This window comes from Thamnophis sirtalis, unplaced genomic scaffold (assembly GCF_051295495.1).
Source record: "Thamnophis sirtalis isolate CommonGarterSnake01/CBP01778 unplaced genomic scaffold, rThaSir2_p1.2 scaffold_11, whole genome shotgun sequence".
In the NCBI taxonomy this organism is placed as follows: domain Eukaryota; kingdom Metazoa; phylum Chordata; class Lepidosauria; order Squamata; family Natricidae; genus Thamnophis; species Thamnophis sirtalis.
The window spans coordinates 1,442,112-1,468,914 of record NW_028261391.1 but is presented as its reverse complement, the minus strand read 5'-3'; the positions used below and the strand labels follow the sequence as shown (position 1 = coordinate 1,468,914).

The following is a 26,803-nucleotide window of genomic DNA, read 5'->3' as shown; positions in this document are numbered from 1 at the left end:
TGCAGGAGTCTTCTTCTCCAGGCCCAAAGGTTCAAAGGCCTCCATTCTTTGGCTCTCAGCCTTCCTTATGGTCCAACTTCCACAGCCATCCATGGCAACTGGGAAAACCAGAGCCTTGACTAGACACACTTTTGTTGGCAGGGGGATGTCTCTGCTTTTTAGTCGGCTGTCTAGATTTGCCACCGCTTTCCTCCCCCAGGATCAAGCCTCTTTTTGATTCCTTGGCTGAGCCAAAAAGGACGTTGAAGCCCCTGAATTTCCTGTCCTCCTTTTCTCATCGTTTCTTTCTCTGCCTCTCCGCCCCCGTCAGGGGTTCATCAAGAGTTAAAAAAAAAAAAAAAGACGACGAAGAAGAAGAGATTTAATTTTTTAAAGAAATCCTCCGAGCTGCAGGCGATGTAGGTGAAACGGTGTGTTTTGGAGATGAATGTTCTTGCAAGAGGCAAGACTCGGCTTGCAAGGAACATCTGCACCCGATCGCTTCGGTATGGGACGTGTTTGTGAGTCGGAGCCTGCTGCGACTTGTTGCGTGGGGTGGCAGGAGCCAGGAAGAACGCAAGCCCAACCTTGGCTGGGAAGCTCCGATTCGGGGTCACCGGCTTCCAAGGGACTTCAGTCCTCGGCTTGGTTGAGGGGCTGTGGGTGGTGGTGGTGGAATTAAACCGTAAAAGGAAACGGAGCAATGGGTGGAAAGTAATCAAGGAGAGGTTGAAGCTAGAGCCACGGAGGAAACTTCGGACAGCGAGAACCATTAAATCAGGGGAAAGGCTTTCCTCCAGAAGTTGTGGGTCCTCTGGTTGGCCTTCGCCCGGCTCCTTCCCACGTGCCAGAGACCGTTTCCGGACACCCTGCCAAGCCACGCTGGGGGACTCTGCAAATGGTCCAGAGATCCTGAACCAAGCAGTGGAGAAGTCCTTGGGGCTTCCTTGGAGCTGAGGAGCAAGGCCTGCTTACGATGGGGGGCACTCAGCTTGGCCCTGCCCCAGACGTCCCCAGGCCTTGTGCCCCAAGGAGGAAGAGGGCCACATGACGGGCTTCTCCCTGCTCGCCCTTCCAGCAAGAGAGGAGGGCAATGCCATCGCCCACAGTAGCACTGAGGATGCTGTCCAGTTGGGTAATGTGAGAAAATAACCAAGCTCAGAGAACACGAGTTGTTTTTGTAGTTGCTAGGAGAGGCGGAGAGATGGCGGCTTCTTCTTCTTCTCCTCCTCCTCCTCCTCCTCCTCCTCCTCCTCCTTCTCCTCCTCCTCCTCCTCCTCCCTCATTCTCTGTGCAAACCCCACTCCCTTAGCACTGATGATGTTCCCTACTTGGGTCATGAAACATCTGTAAGAAAACCACCAAGCTCAGAGAGCACCAAGGACCCCACAGTCGTCGTCGTCCTCCTCCTCCTCCTCCTCCTCCTCCTCCTCCTCCTCCTCCTCCTCCTTCTTCTTCTTCTCCTCCTTCTTCTCCTCCTTCTCCTTCTCCTTCTCCTTCTCCTTCTCCTCCTCTCCACAAACCCCACTCCCTTCTAGCACTGATGATGTTCCCTACTTGGGTCATGAAACATCTGTAAGAAAACCACCAAGCTCAGAGAGCACCAAGGACCCCATAGGACCACCTCCTCCTCCTCCTCCTCCTCCTCCTCCTCCTCCTCCTTCTTCTTCTTCTTCTCCTCCTTCTTCTCCTCCTTCTCCTTCTCCTTCTCCTTCTCCTCCTCTCCACAAACCCCACTCCCTTCTAGCACTGATGATGTTCCCTTCTTGGGTCACGAAACATCCGATGGAACCACCAAGCTCAGAGAGCACCAAGGACCTTTCATTTCAACCCCGAATCTCCATTTATTCATGCACCCATGGCGGGAGTAAAGTATTCTCCTTCATTCGTGCCATGGTCCAGCTGAAAGGGACTTCTCTGCTGACCCGGGTGGGTTTTGTCCTCCTGCTAAAAGACCTGCGGCCCACCAGAAGTGACTTTTGAAAGCTTGGTCAAGTTCTCCAGCGTGGCTGTTCTCCAGATCTCTCTCCATCTGCCCTGTTTGCGCAATATGTCCTCCCGGCTGTTTCGGAGATGGGAAGCCTTCCAGAAGTTGTGGGGAGAGGTTGCGTTTTGAAGCGATCCGGTTTCCCGACCTCTTGAGAAATCCGGCCGATGGGATTTTGGACAGAGGGGGTTTCTCTCTTTGTCTCACCTGGGAGAATCTCCTTCCGAGAATTCGATGTCTTGAGCAAGCAATTCTTGTCGGCTGCCTTGACTAAAATTACCGACTTCCTTCTTCCGGTCTCATTGTGGCATCCTGGCATTTATTTATAGGAGAGGCATGCAGCATTTCTATAGGCTATATATAAAAGGGATTTTTCAAATGCCTGTCCCAGATAACTCCACCCGTCCGTAATCCAAACTCCAAGCTTTTCCTTTTGATGCCAGAGAAGAGCAAGAAAGAGGATTAGGGGACTGGAGACTAAAAGATACGATGAACGGTTGCAGGAACTGGGCATGGCTGGTCTAGTGAAGAGAAGGACCAGGGGAGACAGGGATAGCAGTCTTCCAATATTTGAGGGGCTGCCACAGAGAGGAGGAAGGGGTCAACCTGTTCTCCAAAACACTTAAAGGCAGGACAAGAAGCAATGGGTGGAAACTAATCAAGGAGAGAAGCAACTTAGAACTGAGGAGGAATTTCTGACAGCGAGAACAACTAATCAGTGGAACGATTTGCCTCTAGGACTTATAAATGCTCCATCACTGGAGGATTTTTAAAAAGAGACTGGACAGGCATTTATTTGACATGGTACAGGTTCTTCTGCTTGAGCAGGGGGTTGGACTAGAAGACCTCCAAAGGTCCCAACTCTGGGATTCTGTAATTATCAACCAACCATTAAGTAAACTTCCTCCTTGTAGGTTTCTTCCCCTTGACAGCTTGGTGAACTGATATGTTACATACAATCATCCGAGACCACTGGGCTTCATTTAAAGAAAGACTCAAATCTACAGTGCTCTGAGAAAAGATCTCCAGGCCGGCAAGACCGATAGAAGTGTGGAAATTTAGAGAACCATGAAACTGGAACTCCCCCTTCAGGTTCCTGGCTGCCCATTGAATCACAGCCCCTAGATAGACACTGATAGGGGTGGATAGAGACAGGCAGGCATAGTCAGGGATGGATGGATGGATGGATGGATGGATGGATGGATGGATGGATGGATGGAGAGATAGACAATGGATGGATGGAAACATGGATGGATGATAGGTAGGTAGATAGATAGATACATGATAGATCGATGGATGGATGATAGATGGATAGATAGATAAACAGAAAGATGGATGGATCAATAGATGGTGGTATGGATGGATGGACAGATGGACAGACTGATATGAATGGATAGATAGGCAGATATAAATAGACTGGTATGTATGTATGTATGTAGAAACTGAATGACGTGGATACATATTGATATGGATGGATTGACGGACTGACTGACTGATTGATATAGATAGATTCGGATGGAGGAAGGAAGGATGGATGGATGGATAAAGAGATGAATAAACAGACTGATTGACTGACATAGTTAAACAAACTGATATGGAGGATGGATGGATGGAAAAAAAGACAGGCTGATTGACTGATATGGACGAATGGATGGATGATAGATTAGATAGATAGATGATAGATAGATAGATTAGATAGATGATAGATAAGATAGATAGATGATAGATAGATAGATTAGATAGATGATAGATGATAGATATAGATGATAGATAGATAGATAGATAGATAGATAGATAGATAGATAGATAGATAGATAGATAGATAGATGATAGATGATAGATAGATTAGATAGATGATAGATAGATGATGGATAGATAGAAAGATAGATGATAGATAGATTAGATAGATGATAGATAGATAGATTAGATAGATGATAGATAGATAGATTAGATAGATGATAGATGATAGATATAGATGATAGATAGATAGATAGATAGATGATAGATAGATGATAGATAGATGATAGATAGATTAGATAGATGATAGATAGATGATGGATAGATAGAAAGATAGATGATAGATAGATTAGATAGATGATAGATAGATAGATTAGATAGATGATAGATAGATGATAGATAGATAGATAGATAGATAGATAGATAGATGATAGATAGATTAGATAGATGATAGATAGATAGATGATAGATAGATAGATGATAGATAGATTAGATAGACGATAGATAGATGATAGATAGATAGATAGATAGATAGATAGATAGATGATAGATAGATAGATAGATAGATATGAGAGAGAGAGAGAGAGATATATGAGATAGATAGATAGATAGATGATAGATAGATAGATAGATAGATAGATAGATAGATAGATAGATAGATAGATAGATAGATAGATAGATATTGATTGGTTGGTTGGTTGGTTGGTTGGTTGGAGGGAAGGGTTGGTTAAGGCAAAGCAAAGAGAATACCCCCAATTGAAAGTAACCCCCCCTCCCTTCAGGGTTTATCAGTACATTCTTGGTCTCCCAGTTGGCAAGTGCATAATAAACCTGTTAAGGCTGATTTGCCAAGGCAGTCCCTGGTTAAGAGCCCCTCTCTGTGGTTTGGGACAGGAGCCTCTTCCACAAGCCCCCATGAAAAGAAACCAGGATGAAGCCTCACAAACTGGTTTAGCTCAAATGGCCTACTTGGTATCTCTCGAAAGTTCCTCTGTTGGAGAAAATTCAGGATTGACGAAGGAGAGCAGTGCAGAAGGAAGCCTGAACATCAGTGGTCTGTGGTGAGCCTTTCATGTTCAGCTCCAGACAGAGATGGCCGAACCCCGGCCGGGCCTTCTGGAGTCTGGCAACATCTGGAGCAGCTGGGTCTTTCTTCTCCCTCGCTCTGCTGGCAGATAGCAGGAGGGGGCGACTCCAACGTTAGGAGTCTGCCGAAGTGCTCACGCCAACTTCAGGGCATTCATGAAATCAGCCTCACAAATGACCTTAGGAGATTTAACAGATTGACAGAGTTGGAAGGGACTTTGGAGGTCATCTAGTCCAACCCCCCCTTCCAAGCAGAAGACCCTACACCATTTCTGACAGATGGCAGTCCAGTCTCTTCTTGAAAGCTTCCAGGGATGAAGCTCCCACAACTTCCGAAGGCAACTGCTGTTCCATGGGTTGATTGTTCTCACTGTCAGGAAATTCCTCCTTATTTCCAGGTTGAATCTCTCCTTGTTCAGTTTCCATCCATTCTTCCTTCTCTGGCCTTCGGGGGCTTTGGAGAATAGCTGTCTCTCTCTTCTCTGTGGCAGCCCCTCAAATATTGGAAGATGTTCTCATGTCTCCCTGGTCCTTCTCTTCCCTAGACCAGCCATGCCCAGTTCCTGCAACCGTTCATCGTATGTTAGGGAACCGTTCCAGTCCCCTGATCCTCTTTGTTGCTCTTCTCTGCACTCTTTCTAGAGTCTCCACATCTTTTCTACATCGTGGTGTCCAAAACTGGATGCAGATATTCCAAGTGTGGCCTTCCCAAGGCCTAATAAAGTGGCATTAACCCTTCCACGTGATCTTGATTCTCTCCCTCTGTTGATGCAGCCTAGAATTGTGTTGGCTTTTTTGGCAGCTGCTGCCCACGGCTGGCTCCTATTTAAATGGTTGTCCACCAGGACTCCAAGATCCCTCTCACAGTTGCTACTATTAATCCTGGTTTCACCCATCTATAGGAGTCCTTTTGGTTCTTCTTGCCTAAGTGTAAAACTTGACTTTTCTCTACGTTGAATTTCGTCCAGAAATCAAAAATGTCCCATGTGGTGTTGAGAACAAGACAGACATCACAGCCTTGGCGTCCTTCAACCATTGGCTGCAGAATGCCAGGAACTGCAGCCCGACTTAGTGACCAGAATTGGCCACAATATTTCCATTGCTAAGCGAGACAATCATTAAAGTCAGCTTTGCCCTATTCCTTGCCACCGTGGTTGAGTGAATCACTGCAGTGGTGGAAGTTGGTGACACGGTCCTTAAGTGAATCTTTCTCGTTGACTTTGCTGGTTAGAAGGTCGCAAAAGCGGATCACGTGACCCCTGGACATTACAACCGTCATAAATATGAATCAGTTGCCAAGGGTCTGGACTCCAACCAACCAATCAATCAATATCTATCTATCTATCTATCTATCTATCTATCTATCTATCTATCTATCTATCTATCTATCTATCTATCTATCTATCTATCTATCTATCTATCTATCTATCTATCTATACTATCATCTATCTAATCTATCATCTATATCTAATCTATCATCTATCTATCTATCTATCATTATCTATCTATCTATCTATCTATCTATCATCTATCTATCTATCATCTATCTATCTATCATCTATCTATATCTATCATCTATCTATCATCTATCTATCTATCTATCTATCTATCTATCTATCTATCTATCATCTATCTATCTACTATCTATCTTGCCATCTATCTATCTATCTATCTATCATCTATCTAATCTATCATCTATCTATCTATCTATCTATCTATCTATCTATCTATCTATCTATCTATCTATCTATCTATCTATCTATCTATTTATCATCTATCATAAATATGAATCAGTTGCCAAGGGTCTGGATTTCGATGAGGTGGCTGTGGGGATGTTGCAACAGGCGTAAGGGAGGAAAACACTCATAAATAACTTTTTTTTAAAAATTGGGCCGTTGTCTTTTTCGAACCGCCACTCAACAAAAGATTATGGCAGCTTTTAAGATGTGTGGACTTCAACTCCCAGAGTTCCTCAACCAGCCATGCCTGGGAGTTTTTTCTCTCTCCTTCCCCCTAGAGCAGAGAGATTGCAGAGGAAGAGATTATAAAAGAGCAAAGTAAGCCAGAATGGATAAACACTGTAGTGGCCAAAATTGTGGAAACCTTTTGGGAAAATGTATTTTCTAAAACTAGCTAATAACACCACTTTTTTTTGTAGTAGTAGTAGTACCATAAGATTATACATTAATGGAAAGATAATTTAATCAAGAACGTAATGCAATAACTTATGAAGGATTTGCTATTAGAATAGCAGTTATAAAGGGGCGTGTAAGGATGTCTAATTATATAAACATAATGATGCGAATAGCTGGAATTGTAACCAGGTCTACATCTCCGCCAAAATTAGGCAAAGGCGGTGGGTGGGTTTAAAAGTATAATGACTATATATATCTACCTTTTTGTTCTCTCTCTTTTAAAAAAAAGGAAGAGGAAGATATATGTTAAAATTAAATATGTATACTGAAAAGGACTTATAAATACCATCAACATAAAACGGAGCTTGCTCAGAGGCTGAAATACACCAAGTAAATGAGATGAAGAGTGGGAAGTAGAGGAGAGAGGGAAGGGAAGAAGAGAGGGATAGGCGAGAGGGAAGAGATGGAGAGAAAGGAGGAGTAGAAAGGGGAGAGAGGAAAGGGAAGTAGAGAAGAGAAAGGGATGGTAGAGGGAAGAAAGGAGGTAGAGGGGAGGAGGAAAGAGGCAGAAGAAAGTGATGGATTAATAGAAATACGGTGTATGGAGAGCAGAAGAGCCAATAATTGTTTTCGGGAGTTGATGGTAAGATGAATTGATGTAAACATTTAATAATACAATAGGATGTTGGCTATGTAATAGTATACATGCTATGTTATGAAAAGGAAAAAAAAAACTTTAGGAAAAAAAAGAATAGCAGTTATAAAGAAGAAAAGTGAAACAATATGTACAAAAATCACCACCCTAGAAAAAAAACGAGAGATACAAAAATTATCACCATCTCAGTTAATAACTTTTTTTTTTAAATGTCATCCTGGCACCCGTTTTAAATTTATTTTATTTTTATTTTATTTTATTTTTTATTTTATCAATTTCATATATACATTCACAATTATATGATCTCATAACTGTTATTAATAATATGTATTTATAACAATTTCAGTTAATAACTTAGTTGGGTAACCTTTAGCAATAGCAATAGCAATAGCAGTAGACTTATATACCGCTTCATAGGGCTTTCAGGCCTCTCTAAGCGGTTTACAGAGTCAGCATATTGCCCCCAACAACAATCCGGGTCCTCATTTCACCCACCTCGGAAGGATGGAAGGCTGAGTCGACCCTGAGCCGGTGAGATTTGAACCGCTGACCTGCTGATCTAGCAGTAGCCTGCAGTGCTGCATTTAACCACTGCGCCACCTTGGCTCTTTAGCATGAATATGGCTTTACAGCGTCTTCCCATGGAGCGAACCAAGTCTTTTAGTTCTGCAGCTGTTACCATGCGAAACCAAGATGGAATGATGGCTTCTGTAAACTGGGTTTTATTGCTGGGGTGGCTTCTGGCTAACACGTTTCTTTAGTCAGCTCCACAGATTTTCAATTGGGTTAAGATTCCCAGGCCATTCTAGCAATGGATTATGATTACCTTGAAAGTTTACACCAGAAGTGGTATTATTAGCCATCAAACCTCAAAAATACGCTTTTCCCACCCAAAAGGTTTCGACAATTTTGGCCACGACTGTACGTATTGAAAGGAATGCATGAATGGCAGGGCATTCTGGGAGTTGAAGTCCACCTGTCTTAAAGTTTGGAGAGACCCCCGCCCAGGAAGTATCCAAACTTGGAAACTTTTAAGACTCGTGGACTTCAACTCCCAGAATTCCCCAGCCAGCTTCATCCTTCGAGCTGGGCTGAAAGACACACATTGTGAATTGAAACCTTTGCTGGAAAAGGGAAGCTGAGAGAGAAAAACGGCTGTTCCAGGTTGGGATTAAGGGCTTAGCGGGAGAAGACTTTAATGCTTCAAACGTCGGAATTAAATTCTTGCTGACTCCGGGGGAAGAAAGGGAAAAAAAGAGAAAACCCTTTCGAATCCAAGCAGGGAAGAGCTGAGTGTTAGGCGTTATCCAGCATTCGCAGAAAGACCAGGCTAAAATGAGGATAATTCGGACACGCGTGGATAATTCTCCAGCTCCCTGGAGGAGACTCCCGTGGTGGGAAAGTCAGAAGAAGAGGTGGTCCACCAGGAAGAAGGATGGGCTTGCAGTCGTGATGAAGACCTGAGATATACAAACCATGGGGAAGGTCACTCAAAAGTTGACCCTGACTCGATGGCAGGTGATGAAGTGACCCATTCCATCGGTCAGTGCAAAGACCGGCTCTTTGGAGAAGCCCATCGTGATGGGTAAAGTAGAAGGAGCACCAGTGGTGAACATGGGTGGACTCGGATAGAGATGAAAACCTGAAGGAGGATGGGACGATGATCTGGAGAAGGTCCATCCGTGTGGTTTCTAAGAGCCAACAACAACACCAGGAAACCCAAACAGAAAGCCTTCTGTTTTCTTCAAGTCACTTTCGCCTCCTAAAGTCCCTTAAGCTTTCTTAGCTTCCTACTACTACTTTCCTAGAAGTAGTAGGAAGGCAAAGTATGACTCTCACCCCCACTTTTTTTTTAATGAAGTAATTTTGTGAGATAACAGTTTGCAGGGAGGAGAAGGAAGAGAAGGACTGTGGGGTCCTTGGGGCTCTCTGAGTCTGGTTGTTTTCTTGCAGACGTTTCAAGACCCAACTAGGGAACGTCATCAGTGCTGGAAGGGAGAAGGGGCTTGCTCTCTGTTTATATACACCAGCTGCTTGCCGTGTAAGCGTGAGTTGGGGTGTAGTTTTGCTCTTGGTGATTCCTTGAATAGGGCAAACCCATTAGTACGTTAACAGAGAGCAAACACCTCTCACTTCTGGCTGTGATGGCATTCCCTAGTTGGGTAATGAAACATCTGCAGACAAACAGATGCTCAAAGAATGCCAAGGGCCCCACAGTCCTCCTTTTCCCTTCTACCATTGATGATGTTACCTAGTTGGGTCATGAAACGTTTGCAAGAAAACAAGCAAGCTGAGAGATCATCAAGGACTCCACAGCTATTGTCTTCTTCTCCTCCTTCCTCCTCCTCCTCCTCCTCCTCCTTCTTTTCCTCCCTCCTCCTCCTCCCCTCCCACTCCTCCCCTTCTAGCCCTGATGATGTTACCTAGTTGGGTCATGAAACGTTTGCAAGAAAACAAGCAAGCTGAGAGATCATCAAGGACTCCACAGCTATTGTCTTCTTCTCCTCCTCCTCCCTCTTCCTCTTCTTCTTCTTCCTCCTCCTCCTCCTTCTTTTCCTCCTCCTCCTCCTCCTCCCCTCCCACTCCTCCCCTTCTAGCCCTGATGATGTTAACCTAGTTGGATCATGAAACATCTGCAAGGAAACCACCAAGGTCAGAGAGCACCACAGTCCTCTTCCTCCTCTTCCTCCTCCTCCACCTCCTCCTCCTTGTAAACTCAGCTTCCTGGGCCTCCAGAAGAGGCAGAATTGAGGGGTCCTGATGATGTTACCTAGTTGGGTAATGAAACGCCCCCCGCTTCCTTCCGGCGCTGATGACGTTACATAGTTTGGTCATGAAACAGCTGCAAGGCAGCCACCCAACCGAGAGAGCACTAAACACCCCACAAATATCACATGTTCAGCTTTTAGTGCCACCCCTCGGTCCCCAAAATAACCTTAGCAGGAGCCCCTTCCTCTTATCTGATACCACCTGAAACCCCTTCACTGCATCGCCAGGGGCAGATCAACCGGCGTCTCCAGTTGGAAACTGGTCAGGCCCTCCGGTTGGGCCACAACACAATGGCTGATCAGGCAGGTCTGGGGTGTGTGTGTGTGTGTGTCTTATGTGTGTGTATGTGTGTGTGCCTACCTGCCTGCCATGTTTGCCAGGAAAGATGGTTGCTTTCTCCCCCCCCCACCTTTGCAAAGTCCTGGTCTTGTTTTTCTAGGGCTGGGAAGGAAGAGGTGTGTGTGTGTGTGTGTGTGTGTGTGTGTGTCTGTGTGTTTTGAGTGATTTATGCTGCTTTGTGCAGGAATCCAATTTGAAGATTTAACTAATCATGGGTGTGTGAACCAAACCGGTCCTTTTGCAAATTATGGAACCCGGGGTGGAGGTTGGGGGGTTTCCCAGGGAGGAAATACTTAGTGGGGGGGGGGAGGAAGATACATCACTTAATGACATGAGGATGTGGTATAATGACGGCGACCGAGACTGCAGGGGTTGCGGTTCTGTTTTGCAGAGGTCCTCGACTTAACGACCACAAGTGAGCCCAACTTTTTTTCTTATCGCCAAGCGCGGCGTTTTATCAATGGGTTTTTGCCCCATTCTGTGACCTTTCTCACCACCGTTGTTAAGTGAATCACTGCTGTGTTTGTAAGTTTGCAACACGGTTGTTAAGCAATTCCGGCTTCCCCATCGACTTTCCTCATCAGAAGGTCGCACAAGGGGATTGCGTGACCCCGAAACACTGCGACTGTCGTAAGTACGAGTCAGTTGCCAAGCGTCTGGATTTTGATCACACGGCCATGAAGTGCTGCAATGGTCGTAAGTGTGAAAAATGGTCACAAGTCACCTTTTCCAGCGCTGTTGTAACTTTGAATGTCCTTCCTTGCCTCCCTCCCTCCCTCCCTCCTTCCTTCATCTCATTAACCATCTCCTTCCTTCCTTCCTTCCTTCCTTCCTCTCATTCCCCATCTTCTTCCTTCGTTCAACTCATTCACATGTCCTTCCTTCCTTCCTTTCTTCCTTCCTTCCTTCCCTCCCTCCTTCCTTCCTTCATCTCATTAACCATCTCCTTCCTTCCTTCCTTCCTTCCTTCCTTCCTTCCTTCCTTCCTTCCTTCCTTCCTTCCTTCCTTCCTTCCTTCCTTCCTCTCATTCCCCATCTTCTTCCTTCGTTCAACTCATTCACATGTCCTTCCTTCCTTCCTTTCTTCCTTCCTTCCTTCCCTCCCTCCTTCCTTCCTTCATCTCATTAACCATCTCCTTCCTTCCTTCCTTCCTTCCTTCCTCTCATTCCCCATCTTCTTCCTTCCTACATCTCATTCACATGTCCTTTCTTCCTTCCCTCCCTCCCTCCTTCCTTCATCTCATTAACCATCTCCTTCCTTCCTTCCTTCCTTCCTTCCTTCCTTCCTTCCTTCCTTCCTTCCTTCCTCCTCCCTCCCTCCCTCCCTCCCTCCCTCCCTCCTTCCTTCCTCTCATTCCCTATCACAAATACAAAATGATATCCAAATATAAAATATGGGTCGTACAGAAATTTTAAAAAAAAATGCAAAGCAAAAAAAAGCAAAATCCAGTGCTGGAAAGCCTGCAGGTTTTACTCCCTAGGCATGCATGTACGCACAACCACTGAAACACACACACACACACACACACACACACACACACACACACACACACACACACACACACACAGAGTCCCCTCCCTCTCGGGGTGGGGTGAGTTTGATTTATGCAACTAGCGCGCAGAGGCTGAAGTTTTCCTGGCGTGCAATCCTGGCAGATGGATTGGGCCGAGGTGGGGAGGAAGAGGAAGGTGTGTGTGTGTGTGTGTGTGTGTGTGTGTGTGTTTGTGTGTGTGTTTGTGACATGAAGGTACTTGCACAACTATGTACCAAGACAAGACCAGAGGCGCTGGGCGCTTGGAAGCTGCGCGGGGCTCCGTCGGGACTTGCCTTTCCCCGCTGAGCCCGCAGGGGCGGTGGGGAATTGGGGAAGGGGAGGGGGGCAGAGGAGAGGACTCTGGGAGGCTGACGTGGCCCGTCCTCTGGGCTTAAGGAGGGGGGGGGAACCGGGGGAGGCGGGGGGGGGGACACACATGAGGAAGAGTTAATGTCTTTGAAGTCTCCAGGGGAAAATTTACGGGCTGGAAGAGGAGGGCTTGGGGGCAAGAGCACGGGAAGGAGGAGGAAGATTTTGGGGGGGGCTTGCAGGTGGTGGGCCTGGCGCCCCTTGCACAACGGGGAAGGGTTCGAGCCACCAGGGCCTTCTGAGCAGGGGTGCCTGGAAGAAGCTGGGGTTCTAGGCTGGGTTTTGTGGCAGCGGGGGGGGGGATGCCCCTCAAGGCTTTGCACTAGAAGGGGTAGCCCTGGCCGTCAAGAATGCACCCCCCCCCTCACCAGTTGGCACAAACCTAGGTGGGGGGGGGGGGCGCTTGAATGGGGTGGCTTTCTTGCGGACATCTCCTTACCACACTAGGTTATATCATCAGGGCTTAGAACAGGTTTTCCAAAGGGGAAGAGAAAGTGGGGGGGGGAGGACAGTGGGGTCCTTGGTGTTCTCTAAGCTTGAAGGCTTTCTTGCAGACATTTCTTTTTTTTTTTAATAAATATTTTTATTAGTAAAAGAAAAATACAACAGCCAATAACTGGTAAAAAAAACAGTACAACATTCACTGTTTCGCTTTACATTTGACCGTGTTTCAAGACGTTCCCATAATATCAAAATCCTTATAGACATCCGAGGTTAGGTATCTTCTCCCCTCCCTCCCTCTTTCCTTCCCTTGTTTCTTCTTTCCCACTCCCCTTCCTTCCCTCCTCTCCTTCCCTCCTTCCTTCCCTCCTTTCTTTTCCTATCCTACCTTTCTTCCCTCTCTCTTTCCTCTCTTCTTCCCCCCCCTCCTTCTCTCATATCTTCCCTCCCTCCTTTCCCCCTTCCCTCCTTCCTTTCTCTTCTCTTAAGTTCCCTCCTTTCTTGCAGACATTTCATGATCTGATTAGGTAACAGTGCAAACCCTTCTCCCTTCCAGCACTGATGATGTTCCCTAGTTGGGTCGTGAGACGCCTGCAAGGAAGCCACCAAGCTCAGAGAGCCCCCAGTTCAACCCTAAATTACAAATATTCTCTTTTATCAAAAAACATTCCAGCAACTTTCCTCCCAGGATGGATCCTGGAGCCCCCCCACAAGGCAGCCCCAAAAGGCTGCCCACCCTCCTTGTGGCTTTGACCCACAGATGGTGGGGAATCTCCCACACATGATCTCAAGGGGCTTCTTTGGATTTGGGGGGGGGGGGAATCCGCAGCCGAAGGAGAGCAGGCAACGTCCGAGGGACAGCTGGAGAAGGACAGCGTCATCCAGATCAGGGGGTGGGGGGGTCTCCAACCTTGGCCCCTTGAAGACTTGGGGGCTTCTTCAACTCCCAGCATTTGAAGAGGACTAAATTAAAAACGGAGCGATTGCAGAGGAAGGGATGGCAAGAGATTAAGCTGGCTGGGGGATTCTGGGAGTTGAAGTCCACCAGCCTTCAAGGGGCCAAGGTTGGAGACCCCCCCGATTTGGAGGGCGATCAACTTACACCTAGATCGGAGGTTTTCTACCCCCGGCCCCTCAAAAGACTTGGGGACTCCCAGAACGGAAGAGAATTAAATTAAAAAACGGAGCGATTGCAGAGGAAGGGATGGCAAGAGATTAAGCTGACTGGGGGATTCTGGGAGTTGAAGTCCACCAGTTTTCAAGTGGTCAAAGAGTCCTCCGATCCAGGTGTAAGTTGACCTCACCCTTCCTGGGAAGGCAACTGGGGAGCGTTGCTACTCAAGGTGGTTAAGAGTCGGAAACCACCCGACTCACCTCGGCCCTTCACACCTGGAGATGTTTGCTGGCCCCCGGCTGACCTCCAAGGCTGTTGTTTTTGGCTTCCTTTGGCCCAATTTGGGTACCTTTTCAAATTCTTCCCTGCCCCGTTTTTTTTGGACCCGCGAGGTGGGTGGGGGAATTCCTGGGCCCCGAGAATCCAGACGTTTTTTGACCTCTGGAATTTAATTATGCAATCTCACCTCAACTTCGACTTTGAATGGAAGAAGGACTTGGCTCTCTCGGTTTGGTTTTTTTTAAAATTTTATTTGTAGAACAAAATTAATCCCTCGCGGTAGAATTCCCTGTTTATTTAGCAGTAAATCTTTTTTTAAAAGAAAATTTATTTCCAGTAGCAGCTTGCAAAACAAAGAAATGGTTTTTAATAGTTCAAACCGCCCCCATTAATAAGGGATACCATTTGTAGGGGTCTCAGCCAGCTTCAGGTCAGAAGAGAACAGAATAGTTGGAAGGGTCCCTGGAGGTCATCTAGTCCAACCCCCCGCTCAAGCAGGAGACCCTACACCCTTCCAGACAAATGATTGTCCCAAGCCCTTCTTAAAAACTTACAGTGTTGGAGCACCCACAACTTCTGGAGGCTTCTGATTTGCTTCGTGATCGCAGGATTCACTTAGTGACCGTGATGGAAAAGGTCGGAAAAATCAGGCTCGCAACTCACTTAAAAACCACCTTCCTTGACAGGAGAAACTGTGGTGGCAAGTGTGGTCGTAAGTCGGGGACTGCCCCTTGACCGCTTTTTAATTCTTCGTAGCGTGGGAAAAAAGTTTTGAGTCGGGATCTTCCTGTCTGCATTTAGGCAGCCCGTTTAACCTGGTTAATCAACTGTCCCACATTCGGGGTTTGCACAGCTACGAGAAGACAACCCAGAACGTGGGGACAATCGATTAACCTGGTAAAGATGCAGATGGGAAGACGTCAAACCTGGCTCAGAAGGTGGCTTGATGTGGGACACGCTTGGCATCAGGGAACCAGGTTTCAGCTGAACTAGAGAGGTTATGTTATTGTGTGGATCCAACGGTATAACTTTAACCAAGTTATTGGGTGGGATGGACTCTTGTTTATTTTGAACACACACGCAAACACACACTCTCTCCCCCTCTCCCTCCCTCTCTCTCGCCCTCTCTTCCTCCCTCTCTCTCTCTCCCTCTCCCTCTCTCTCTCTGTCTGTCTCTCCCTCCCTCTCTCTGTCTCTCCCTCACCCCTCTCTCTCCCTCTCTCTCCCCCTCCCTCTCCCTCTCTCTCCCTCCCTCTCTCTTCCTCCCTCTCTCTCTCCCTCCCTCTCCCTCCCTCTCCCTCTCTCTCTCTCCCTCTTTCCCTCTCTCTCTGTCTCTCTTTCTCCCTCCCTCTCTCTCTCCCTCCCTCTATCTCCCTCCCTCCCTCTCCCTCTTTCCCTCTCTCTCTGTCTCTCTCTCTCCCTCCCTCTCTCTCTCCCTCCCTCTCTCTCCCCCCCTCCCTCTCCCTCTTTCCCTCTCTCTCTGTCTCTCCCTCCCTCTCCCTCTCTCTCTCTCCCTCCCTCTCTCTCTCCCCCTCCCTCCTTCTCCCTCTCCCTCTCTCCTGGGAGAAACTTCTATAAGACTCTTAATTGGACCCGCTGGTTCATACTTACGACCGTTGCTGTGTCTCATGATTCCCCTCTTGCGACCTTCCGCAGAGCAATGGGGAAGTCAGATTCGCTTAACGACAGTGTCGAGAAAGGTCGTAAAACGGGGCAAAGCTCCCTTGACAAATACCTCACTTAACAACAGAAATGTCTGTCTCCATTGCGGTCGTAAGCCGAGGACCGTCTGTACATGCTGGTTTCCGACGAAAAACCCAGAAACCGTGGTCGTATGATGCAAACAGACTTAAATGGAGGTCAGTTGTTAAATGCTCGAAATGCGGCTGTGTGACCCGTGGGGGGCCTGGGGTTGCCGGTCAGAACTTCGAATCCCAGTCGTAAGTAGGCTTTTTGCCATCCATTGTGACTCGGAACAGGAGGTCCTCGATTTACAACCGTAAAGGAGCCCCAAATTTCCATTTAGACATGTGATGTGAGTTTTGCCCCACTTTGCGACCTTTCTTGCCACGGTTGCTAAGTGAATCGGTGCAGTTGTTAAGCAAGGGTTGTTAAGCGAATCTGGCTTCCCCATTGCTCGTCAGAAGGTCACAGAAGGGGGATTGTGTGACCCCGTCATAAGTATGAATCAGTTCACATGACTCCTGGGAACACTGCAACACTCCTAAGTGTGAAAAACGGTCTTAAGTCGCCTCTTTCAGGGCCGTCATAACTTGGAACGGTCACTAAATGAAGCATTGTAATTTGAGAACTAGCTATATGCGCTTGTGGCTTTGGGAATGAGGCGTTGCAGTGCAGATTCTGGATCTGGAAGTGAGCCAGCAGGGGGCTTCCGATTGGTTGCGTTGTGTTGTGCTTGACACACAATCCTTGAATGGGACTCTTGTGCTACTGGCTGAGTCGTCTGGTTGTATTGCGTTGTGTTGCGTTGTGTTGCGATTGTTGAATGGGGCTCACACAGAACATGCTGCCAGCTTGGCAGGAGACTGGCTGAGCCGCCTGGTTGTGTTGCGTTGTGTTGCCCTTGACTCACAATTCTTGAAGGGGACTTGCTTGGAGTGAGCTGCCAGGTTGTGTTGTGTTTGTGTTGCAATTCTTGAAGGAGACTCACTTTGCAGGCAATGAAGCAAAGGCAGAGTGGAGGCTCCCTGGGGTCAGTTGTGTATGTCAACACACATCTGGGACCCGCTGGCCACTGAGATCAGAGGAGGCAGATTTGCCTCTTGGCGCCTGGGTGACCTTCCATGGTGCCCACTTTTGTGACTTCAATGCACAACGTCATTAAGGTTGGTTTGGATGGACGGGCTCCCCAGCCTCCTTCCTCCTCCTGCTTGCACCCACACATCTCCCCGATAATCCTTGGTTAAGATTGGCACCGGTGGGTGGGTGGGGGTTGAGCCCCAGGGCCGAAGGGGCACCATTCCTGGCACGTAACCCAGTGCCAACCGAGATCCCAATTCTTCACAATCCAAAGTTTTATTTATTTTTTATTACAACTTCACACACATGATCGAAACAAAGTGTGGGACCGGAAGTTCCCTTTGACCTCCTCTCCTTTACCTAATCCATTTGATTTATTTTTTAAAAAAATATCTCTTTTAGATAATTTATTTGCAGCTGGTTTTTTTTATTGTTTTTTTCCCCCTTCCGTAACATCTTTCGATCATCACATCAACATTGTTTATGTCATCAGACCTGTAAATATCCATCTTATTTTGCTTATTGTATATTTATTTGTTTATTATTTATTTATTAATAAAATTTATAAGCCGCCCAATCCCGAAGGACTCCGGGCGGCTTACAAAAAAAAAGAACTGAGGGCTCCTTGGTGGCTTTCTTGCAGACGTCTCATGACCCAACTAGGGAACATCATCAGCGGCAGAAAGAATTGGAGCAAAAGGAGAAGGAAAGCGGGGGGGAGGGAGAAGGAGGAAGAGGAGGACTGTGGGGTCCTTGGTGTTCTCCGAGCTTAATTGTTTTCTTGCAGACGTTTTCATGACCCAACTAGGGGACGTCATCAGTGCTAGAAGGGAGAGGGGTTTGCAGGAGGAAGAGGAGGAGGAGGAGGGAGGGAGGGAGGGCAAGGAAAAGAACCGTGGGGTCCTTGATGTTCTCTGAGCCTGTTATTTCCTTGCAGACATTTCATGGCCCAACTAGGGAACCTTATCAGTGCTGGAAAGGACAGGAGGAGGAGGAAGCAGGAGAAGGGAAAGGAGAAAGAGGAGGTGGAGGGAAAGAAAAGAAAGAGAAGGAGGAGGTGGAGGAAGAGAAAGAAGAGGGGCAATTGCAGGAGGAAGAGGAGCACAGTGAACTCCTTGGTGCTCTCTGAGCTGGCTGGTTTTCTTGCAGACGTTTCACAACCCAACTAGGGAACATCATCAGTTCTGGAAGGAAGTGGGATGGGGGAGAAGGAGAAGAAAAAGAGGAGGAGGGAGAAGAAGACGACTGTGGGGGTCCTTGGCGCTGTCTGAGCTGGCCTGGTTTTCTTGCAGACGTTTCACGACCCAACTAGGGAACATCATCAGGGCAAGCCCCATTCCCTTCTAGCACTGATGATGTTCCCTAGTTGGGTCGTGAAACGTCTGCAAGAAAACCACCAAGCTCAGAGAGCACCAAGACCCCACAGTCCTTTTCCTCCCTCCTCCTCCCTCCTCCTCCTCCTCCTCCTCCTCCTCCTCCTCCTCCTCCTCCCCTCCTCCTCCTCCTCCTCCTCCTCTTCCTCTTCCCCCTCCTCCTCCTCCTCCTCCTCCTCCTTTGCTCTTCAAACCCCATAGTCTTCTGGCACTGATGTTGTTCCCTAGTTGGGTCGTGAAACGTCTGGAAGAAAACCACCAAGCTCAGAGAGCACCAAGGACCCCACAGTTCTCCTCCTCCTCCTCTCTGCAAACCCCACTCCCTTCCAGCACCTGATAGTGTTACCTAGTTGGGTGATTAAACATCTGCAAGAAAACCACTGAGATCACAGAGGCGCCCCCCCGCCCCTCCCCCAAATCCCCCCACAGTTTGTTTCTGGTTCCTAATTTTCTCCAGTTCTACTCGGAGTAACCAGAGCCTGAATACAATCCAGCCAGGAAAACCCTTTCCAGGCACATGCGATTTGGGGCGGGGGGGGGGGGGCGCCTTTCCCGTCTGTGGCTTCCTTTGGGCTTTGCAGCCCCCCCCCGGGTCTCCCCTCCCCACATCTGTGGTGATTCGGATGCAGGCAAACGCCCCCTTTCTCCCCCCCCCCCCGTCCCCCCTTCCCCAGGCCTGATGTCAGCATCTCTCGGCTGGGTGCGGCCCTGGGGAGGAATGCGCCTCGCCCAGCACTCACTGGGTAATTAATCCCCACAACTGACAGGCGGCAACAGGCGGCATGGGGTGGGCCTTGTGCGGGGAGGCTGGCTGGCGTGGGGCTGGCAGGAGAGGGAGGGAGGGCTCGGGCTCCGCAAAGGGGGCTCCCGTTGCTGACCCAGAGGGCGCTCGGCTGGCACGCTTGCAAATGGGAGACCCTCCTCTCCCCCCCCTCCCCAATTGGGTGCGGGTTCCTTTGCAATTTGCTCTGAATGGGGGGGGGGGTTTGCAAAGTAAGTCCTTCGCCTGGCGTTCCCGGTGGGCCTCGACTTACGACCACAGGGTTAAGTCCTCGACTTAACGCCCACAATTGGGGACAGAATTTCCCGCAGCTCAGCGAGGCGCTTCCGAGGAGTGAAGTTGTTAGGTTGAGTTGTGCCGGGGTGTGGGGGGAGGGGTGGGGGGGTTTGCCCTTCCTTGCCACGGTTCAGCAAAGATCACCTGCGGTCGTTAAGCGAATCCCCCGGTCGTTAAGCGAATCTGAACGTCCCCCATGGAATTTGCTTGCTGGGAAAGTCAAAAGGGACAATCACTCCTCCTCCCCCCCCACGAGGATGCTGCAAACACTATATATACATACATATACATATATACATATATACATATATACATATATACATATATACATATATACATATATACATATACTTATACTTATACTTATACTTATACTTATACTTATACTTATACTTATACTTATACTTATACTTATACTTATATTTATATTTATATTTATATTTATATTTATATTTATATTATATATTTCTCCCAGGATTCCTTTTTCCCCATTTTATGCTTTTTATTGTCATTTGTATCTATATGTAGAAACAGAAAAAGGAAAAAGTAAAAAGAAAAGAAAACGTGAGGTAGAAGGGAATTAAAAGGGTTGACTTTTTAGCACTGTGCAAGAAAAAATACCACTGCAACCTCAACATTTTACACATTATACAGGCAGTCCTCGCTTAGCAGCGGCCTCGTTCAGCAACTGAACACCCAATACACACACACAAAGACACACACACACACACACACACCAGGCCTAGAAAGCCATAGGGAAAGCTGAAAGTCAAGATTGTAAGCACGGCTGTGGTGTTAACGTAGAAAATTGCTCAACAAGAAGTGTTCCCAGGCCCACCTGTGGCTGCTACCTGTAGTATAGAGCCAAGGTGGCGCAGTGGTTAAATGCAGCACTGCAGGCTACTGCTAGATCAGCAGTTCAGCGGTTCAAATCTCACCGGCTCAGGGTTGACTCAGCCTTCCATCCTTCCGAGGTGGGTAAAATGAGGACCCAGATTGTTGGGGGCAATATGCTGACTCTCTGTAAACCGCTTAGAGAGGCCTGAAAGGCCTATGAAGCGGTATATAAGTCCACTGCTATTGCTATTGCTATTGCTATATAACTCTCCCTTTCTACAACGAGAAAACTTATCTGGTGCACAAAAACCAAGCTCAAAAGCTTCGTTTTTTTAATTCACCACAACATCCAGAAGGGATACCCAAAGGGAAAAGAAAATACTTAAATATCTTTTGAATAAAACAATCCTGCTTTATCTTCCTCGCTAGGGAAATAATATGCATTATTTCTATACCATAATGATTTTCTCCCAGGGTTGCAAAGGGGGTGTGTGTGAAACGTTCGGATGGTCGTAAGTGTGAGGAGTGGCTGTAATTCGCTTTTTTGCTGTGCATTATATTGACAACCCTTTTCCTGAAGTGGGGTAGGGCAGTGTTTCTCAACCTTGTCAACTTGAAGATGTCCGGACTTCAATTCCCAGAATCCCCCAGCCAGCATTCGCTGGCTGGGGTATTCTGGGAGTTGAAGTCCGGACATCTTCAAGTTGCCAAGGTTGAGAAACACTGGTGTAGGGTTCCCTGCCCGAGCAGGGGGCTGGACTAGAAGACCTCTGAGGTCCCTTCCAACTCTGTTATTCTGTCACCTTTTTTTTCCTTTTGGGGGGGGGATGGGGTCTTTTTTTTAAAAAAGAAAAAACTAACTTCTTTTTTTATTTTTCGTCCGCCTCTCCCTGCTCTCTTTGGCGTTTTAATCCCTGGGAGTTGTGGGACGTGTGAGTTTTGCAAACTTTTTGTCAACAGGCTGTGCAGAGACGGGGGACGGGGGGGGGGGGAGAGGGAGGGAGGAAGGGGGCGGCTTGTTTAAAATAGCAGACAGGTGTGAGGGGAGGCCAGCATGCGCCCCGGACGGCTGTGGGACTCGCTGGGGAAGCCAAGAGGTGTAATGTAGCCCATTTCTCTCCCTCCCTCCCTCCCTCCCTCCCTCTCTCTCTCTCTCTCTCTCACACACACACACCAGGTGTGATGACGGGGGGGTGGGGGCTACCTGGCAGGCGAACGGTGTCCCCGTGGGGAGGATGCAAATAGCCACAGAGGCCGCAGCGGGATGCATTTGGGCGCACAGAGCCTGGGATGTGTTCATGCGCGTTTGGCATGAAGCAGAGTTCTTGAGTTGGCAGAGATCGGGGTTCTTGGAGCCCCGTTTTCCAACACGCAGGTTTTAAACAAAGCTTTGCGAGGGTTCCCGGATTCCTGCTTTTAGGATGGCGTGGGAAGATTTGATTCAGAATAGAGCCGGAAGGGGCCTTGGAGGTCTTCTAGTCCAGCCCTCTGCTCAAGCGGGAGACCCTAGACTGGGGATGGTAAACCTTTTCAGCACCAAAGTGGAACAGGCATGCATGCGTGTGGGGGGGGGGTGCTGGGAGCCCCCGAAACTCAAAAGACCAGCTGCCCAGTGTGTGGGTGCCTGTTTTGGGGGGGTCCCTTTCAGGCTGTTTTTCTGCTGTTTACAGGCCAAAAACAGCCCCCCAAAATGTCGTGAAAACAGCGTAAAAAACGGCCTGGTTTTTGGCCATTTTTCGGTGCTCCAGCTCCTGCGAAGACCAGCTACCTGGCGCGCATGTATGGGCCAGAAACCAGAAGAGCAGCGGGTGATGACGCACATGCCCACAGAGATGCCATCTCTGTCATCCGTGCCACGGGTGGGCCATCCCGGCTTTAAACCATTTCAATCCAATCTTTTCTGAAAATCCTCCAGGGATGAAGCTCCCATAACTTCTGGAGGCAACTTCTGTCCCACTGGTTAATTTTCCTCCCTGTCAGGATAATTCCTCCTTCGTTCTACGTTGCTTCTGTCCTGGATTAGTTTCCACCCGTTGCTTCGTCTTCTCCCCCCTTCTGGTTCTTGAAGAATAGATGAACAGAATCATAAAGAGTTGGAAGGGACCCTTGAGGTCTTCTAGCCCAACCCTCTGCTCAGGCAGGAGACCATTTCAATCCAATCTTTTTTCTGGAAAGCCTCCAGTGATGGAGCATTCCCAACTCCTGGTGGCAACTTCTGTTCCACTCGGTTAATGGTCTTCATTGTCAGGAAATTCCTCCTTCGTTCTAGGTAGCTTCTCTCTTTTGATTAGTTTCCATCCATTGTTTCGTGTCCTGCCCTCAGGTGGCTTTTGGAGAATAATTTGACTCCCTCCCTCCATAAAATACCATCAATACGCGGACGATACGCAATTGTATCTGTCCGCCCCGTGCCAACTCAATGAAGCGGTGGACGTGATGAACCAGGGTCTGGAGGCCGTTAAGAACTGGATGAGTGCTAACAAACTGGTGCTCAACCCGGATAAAACCGAGTGGCTGTTGTGTTTCCCCCCAATAATTTGGCTAATACACCAACGCTTAGGCTGGGGGGTCAAATTTTATACCCCTCAGATAGGGTCCGCAACTTAGGAGTCCTCCTGGATCCACAGCTGACTTTTGACCACCAGCTGTCAGCTGTGACCAGGGGGGCATTTGCCCAGGTTCGCCTGGTCCGCCAGTTGCGGCCCTACCTAGATCGGGGGGCCCTCACAACAGTCACTCGAGCCCTTGTGATCTCCAGACTGGAATACTGCAATGGGCTCTACATGGGGTTGCCCCTGAAGTGCATCCGGCGACTACAGCTAGTCCAGAATGCGGCCGCGCGAGTGATAGTGGGCGCACCTCGGTTCGCCCACGTTACACCTGTCCTCCGCGAGCTGCACTGGCTACCTGTTGGTCTCCGGGTGCGCTTCAGGATACTGATGACCATCTTTAAAGCACTCCATGGTAGTGGATCTGGGTACTTGAGAGACCGCCTTCTGCCGATTACCTCCCTAAATCGACCAATCAGATCGCACAGACTGGGCCTCCTCCGAATTCCATCAGCCAGTCAATGCCGACTGGCGACCACACGGAGGAGAGCCTTCTCTGCTGCTGCCCCGGCCCTATGGAACGAGCTCCCCATGGAGATCCGCACCCTCACCACGATCCAGACCTTCCGCGCAGCCCTCAAGATCTGGCTCTCCCAGCAGGCCTGGGAATAGGTTTCCAATCACCCGCCCGAGTGTTTGATTGCTGAATGAAAGTTGTGTTTTATTATTTTTCTTTTGTTCACCAATTGTTTTGGTTTTGACCTTGCACCTTCCCCTCCCCTGTGGTTGTAAGCCGCCCTGAGTCCCCTCAGGGAAAAGGGCGGCATATAAATCCCAATAAACCTAAACCTAAACCTAATCCTCTTCTTCGTGGGCAGGCTCCTCAAATACTTAATAAGCCAGTTTTTTTTTTTCCGGTCCACTGTTAACTTTGAACGGTGACTAAATGAATTCTTGTAAGTGAAAAAGTGGATATAAGTGCGAGGACCGGTCATAAGTCAGTTTCCCCCCCCCCCCCAGGGCTGTTGCAAATAATTGCAAACTAAGGAATGCTTTTATTCATTTTGCAACGAAGAGAACAGCTGCCCAATGCTTCTTTAAGGCAAAATAAAAGTGCCCCTTTTCTGCCCACCGCCTGGGTCTTCATTCCGATAAAATAATTTTTTTTCCACCAGGCCTTTATTTACTTACTTAGTTATTTTAAAAGCACATTTTGGGGGAGGGGGCAGGAGAAAAAAAAACACCATCCCGTTTCCTCTTTGCTCCGAATGTCGCAACCCACCTTGTGTTATTTTTTCTTCTTCTTCCTCCCTTCTTTCTTCTTCTGCTCTTTTTCTCTCTTCCCCCCTCCCTCCCCCCCCCAATTATCCGGCCTGGCACGTTTTGTGTTTCCGCAGGCTGTGTAAACCCTTTGTGTCCATAAATCCATAGCCTGCGGGCACCACACGCGCGCGCGCGCACACACACACACACAGAGAAGGCGGTTGCACAATCTCACATTGTCGCACTTAAAAAGAGGGCTTAAGAGACGGAGAAGGAAGGAAGGAAGGTGGGGGGGAGAGAGAAAATACTCTGGGCCCTGGGCAGCCACACCCAAAGACTCCGGGGGGGGGGGGAGGAAAAGGGGCTTGGGCTGGTGGGTTTTTCAAGGGGGCAGGGGAGGGGGGGTGTTGGACCGGTGTGTGTGTGTGTGTGTGCTGCTGTCGTTCTTCGATGCCAGGGGGCATTGAGGGTGCGTGGGTGGGTCGAATGCCTTGGCCCTGCGGCTTGTGTTTTCCCAGCTGCCACCTTCCCACCCACGGGCACCTCCTGCCAAGGGATGTTATCTGGACAGGCTGCCCCGGGGCTGGCTTGGCTCGTTCCTGGCAGTCCTTTTGTGTTGCGGCCAGTCCAGGATTGGCATCCGTGAGCAAACAGACACGGCGTTCTCTCTCAAAGGGCCAGCTGGCACAAAGGATGCCCACGCCAGCTCTGGTGAGGGTGCAGGGCCAGGGGCTTTCCAAGGCATCCTTGGCATCCTCTGGCGGAGGGAGGGGGCACCCTAAGGTGTGATTTGGGCATGCTGGAGTCTTGCCCTCCCTCCACAGCTGGCACGTGGCTAGGAAAGCTTTCTGCTGGTGGGTTTATTCTCTCCGTCCTCCTTTTCTTCTCCCTTCTGCCTCTTCTTCCTTCTCCATCTCCTCCCCTTTCTTCAGCTCCACCCCCCCCACTCCTCTTCTTCCTGGACCCCTAAGTCTCCTGCTCCTCCTCCTTCACACAACCACCATTCCTTCCCTTCTTCCTTCCCTTCTTCCTTTTTTGTCTTCTCCGTTTCCTTCTCCTTTTCATCTTTCTTCTTCTCTTATTCCTTTTTCTTCTTCTTTTTCCTTACTTTCTCCTCTACCTTTTGCTTTTCTTCCTTCTCCCCTCCCTCGTTCTATTTCCATCCCTGCCTTCCCTTTTCCTTTCTCCCTCCACCTTTCCCTTTCTTTCTTTTTCTTCCTATTTCCTCCCTCCCTCATTTCTCCCTCCCTCCCCTTCCTTTCTTTCTCCCTCCCTCCCTTGTTCCTATTTCCATCTTCCTCCCTCCCTCTATCCTTTTCTTCTTTGTTCCTATTTCCTTCATCCCGCTCCTTCCTTCTTCTCATTCCCATCTCCCTCCTTCCCTTCTCCTTCCTCTCTTCTCTCCTTTCCTCCCTCCCTCCCTCCCATTCCCATCTCCTTCCTTCCCTCCCTCCTTCCCCTCTCCTTCCTCTCTTCCCTCCCTCTCATTCCCATCTCCTTCTTTCCCTCCTTCCTTCCTTTCCTCCCACCTTCCCATCTCCTTCCTTCCCTCCCTCCTTCCCCTCTCCTTCCTCTCTTTCCTCCCTCCCTCTCATTCCCATCTCCTTCCTTCCTTCCCTCCCTCCTTCTTTCCCCTCTCCTTCCTCTCTTCCCTCCTTCCCTCTCATTCCCATCTCCTTCCTTCCCTCCCTCCTTCCCCTCTCCTTCCACTCTTCCCTCCCTCTCATTCCCATCTCCTTCCTTCCTTCCTTCCTTCCTTCCTTCCTTCCCTCTCACCTTCCCTCCCTCCCTCCTTCCCCTCTCCTTCCTCTCTCTCCTCCCTCCCTCTCATTCCCATCTCCTTCCTTCCCTCCCTCCTTCCTTCCCCTCTCCTTCCTCTCTTCCCTCCCTCTCCTTCCCATCTCTCTTCTTTCCTTTTTTCCTCCCTTCCTGCCTACCAACTGTTCCACCTTCTCTGGGGGAAGGAAATCCTGGTTTGATCTAAGCTAAGGAATCGGAAGTGGATTGTGAACCCTTGGGGGCCATTTCTTACCCCCCCCTCCTTGCAGGGGTTTGGGCCGCTGTGGGTTCCACGAAGCCCCCGTCTTTGCCATCCCCGATTCCCACTCCCCGCGAGGCTTCCGAACCTGCTCCGGGCTACAGTGCAAGCAGAATAATGCTCCCTTTATTTGACTTTATTTGACTTTTAACAGGGTTTGATTGTCAACTGCCCAGCTGCCTCTGGCAATTGTGCAATTGAAGAATATATTTGCTTTAAATCCATAAAAACCAGAAGCTTTTGCAAAGGCCTGTCCTGGAGGGAGACCCCCACTCTACACCCCGCATGCAATAGGAACGGATATCGGTAGTCCTCGGCTTACAACGATTCATTTAGTGACCGTTTGAAGTTACAACGCCGCTGCAAAAAGTGGCTTTTTTGCCCTTAACGACCGTTGAAGCATTCCCCGGAGTCGCGTGATCCAAATTAAAAACACTTGGTAACCGATTCATACTTACAACGGTCCCAGGGAAGCACATGAGCCCCTTTTGCGACCTTCCG

General features: G+C 48.6%; 1 protein-coding gene across 1 annotated transcript in view; it reads left to right on the top strand.

Moving 5' to 3' along the window:
- TP63 (tumor protein p63) overlaps positions 1-26,803 on the top strand; it is a 99,892-nt gene that overhangs the window by 61,295 nt on the left and 11,794 nt on the right.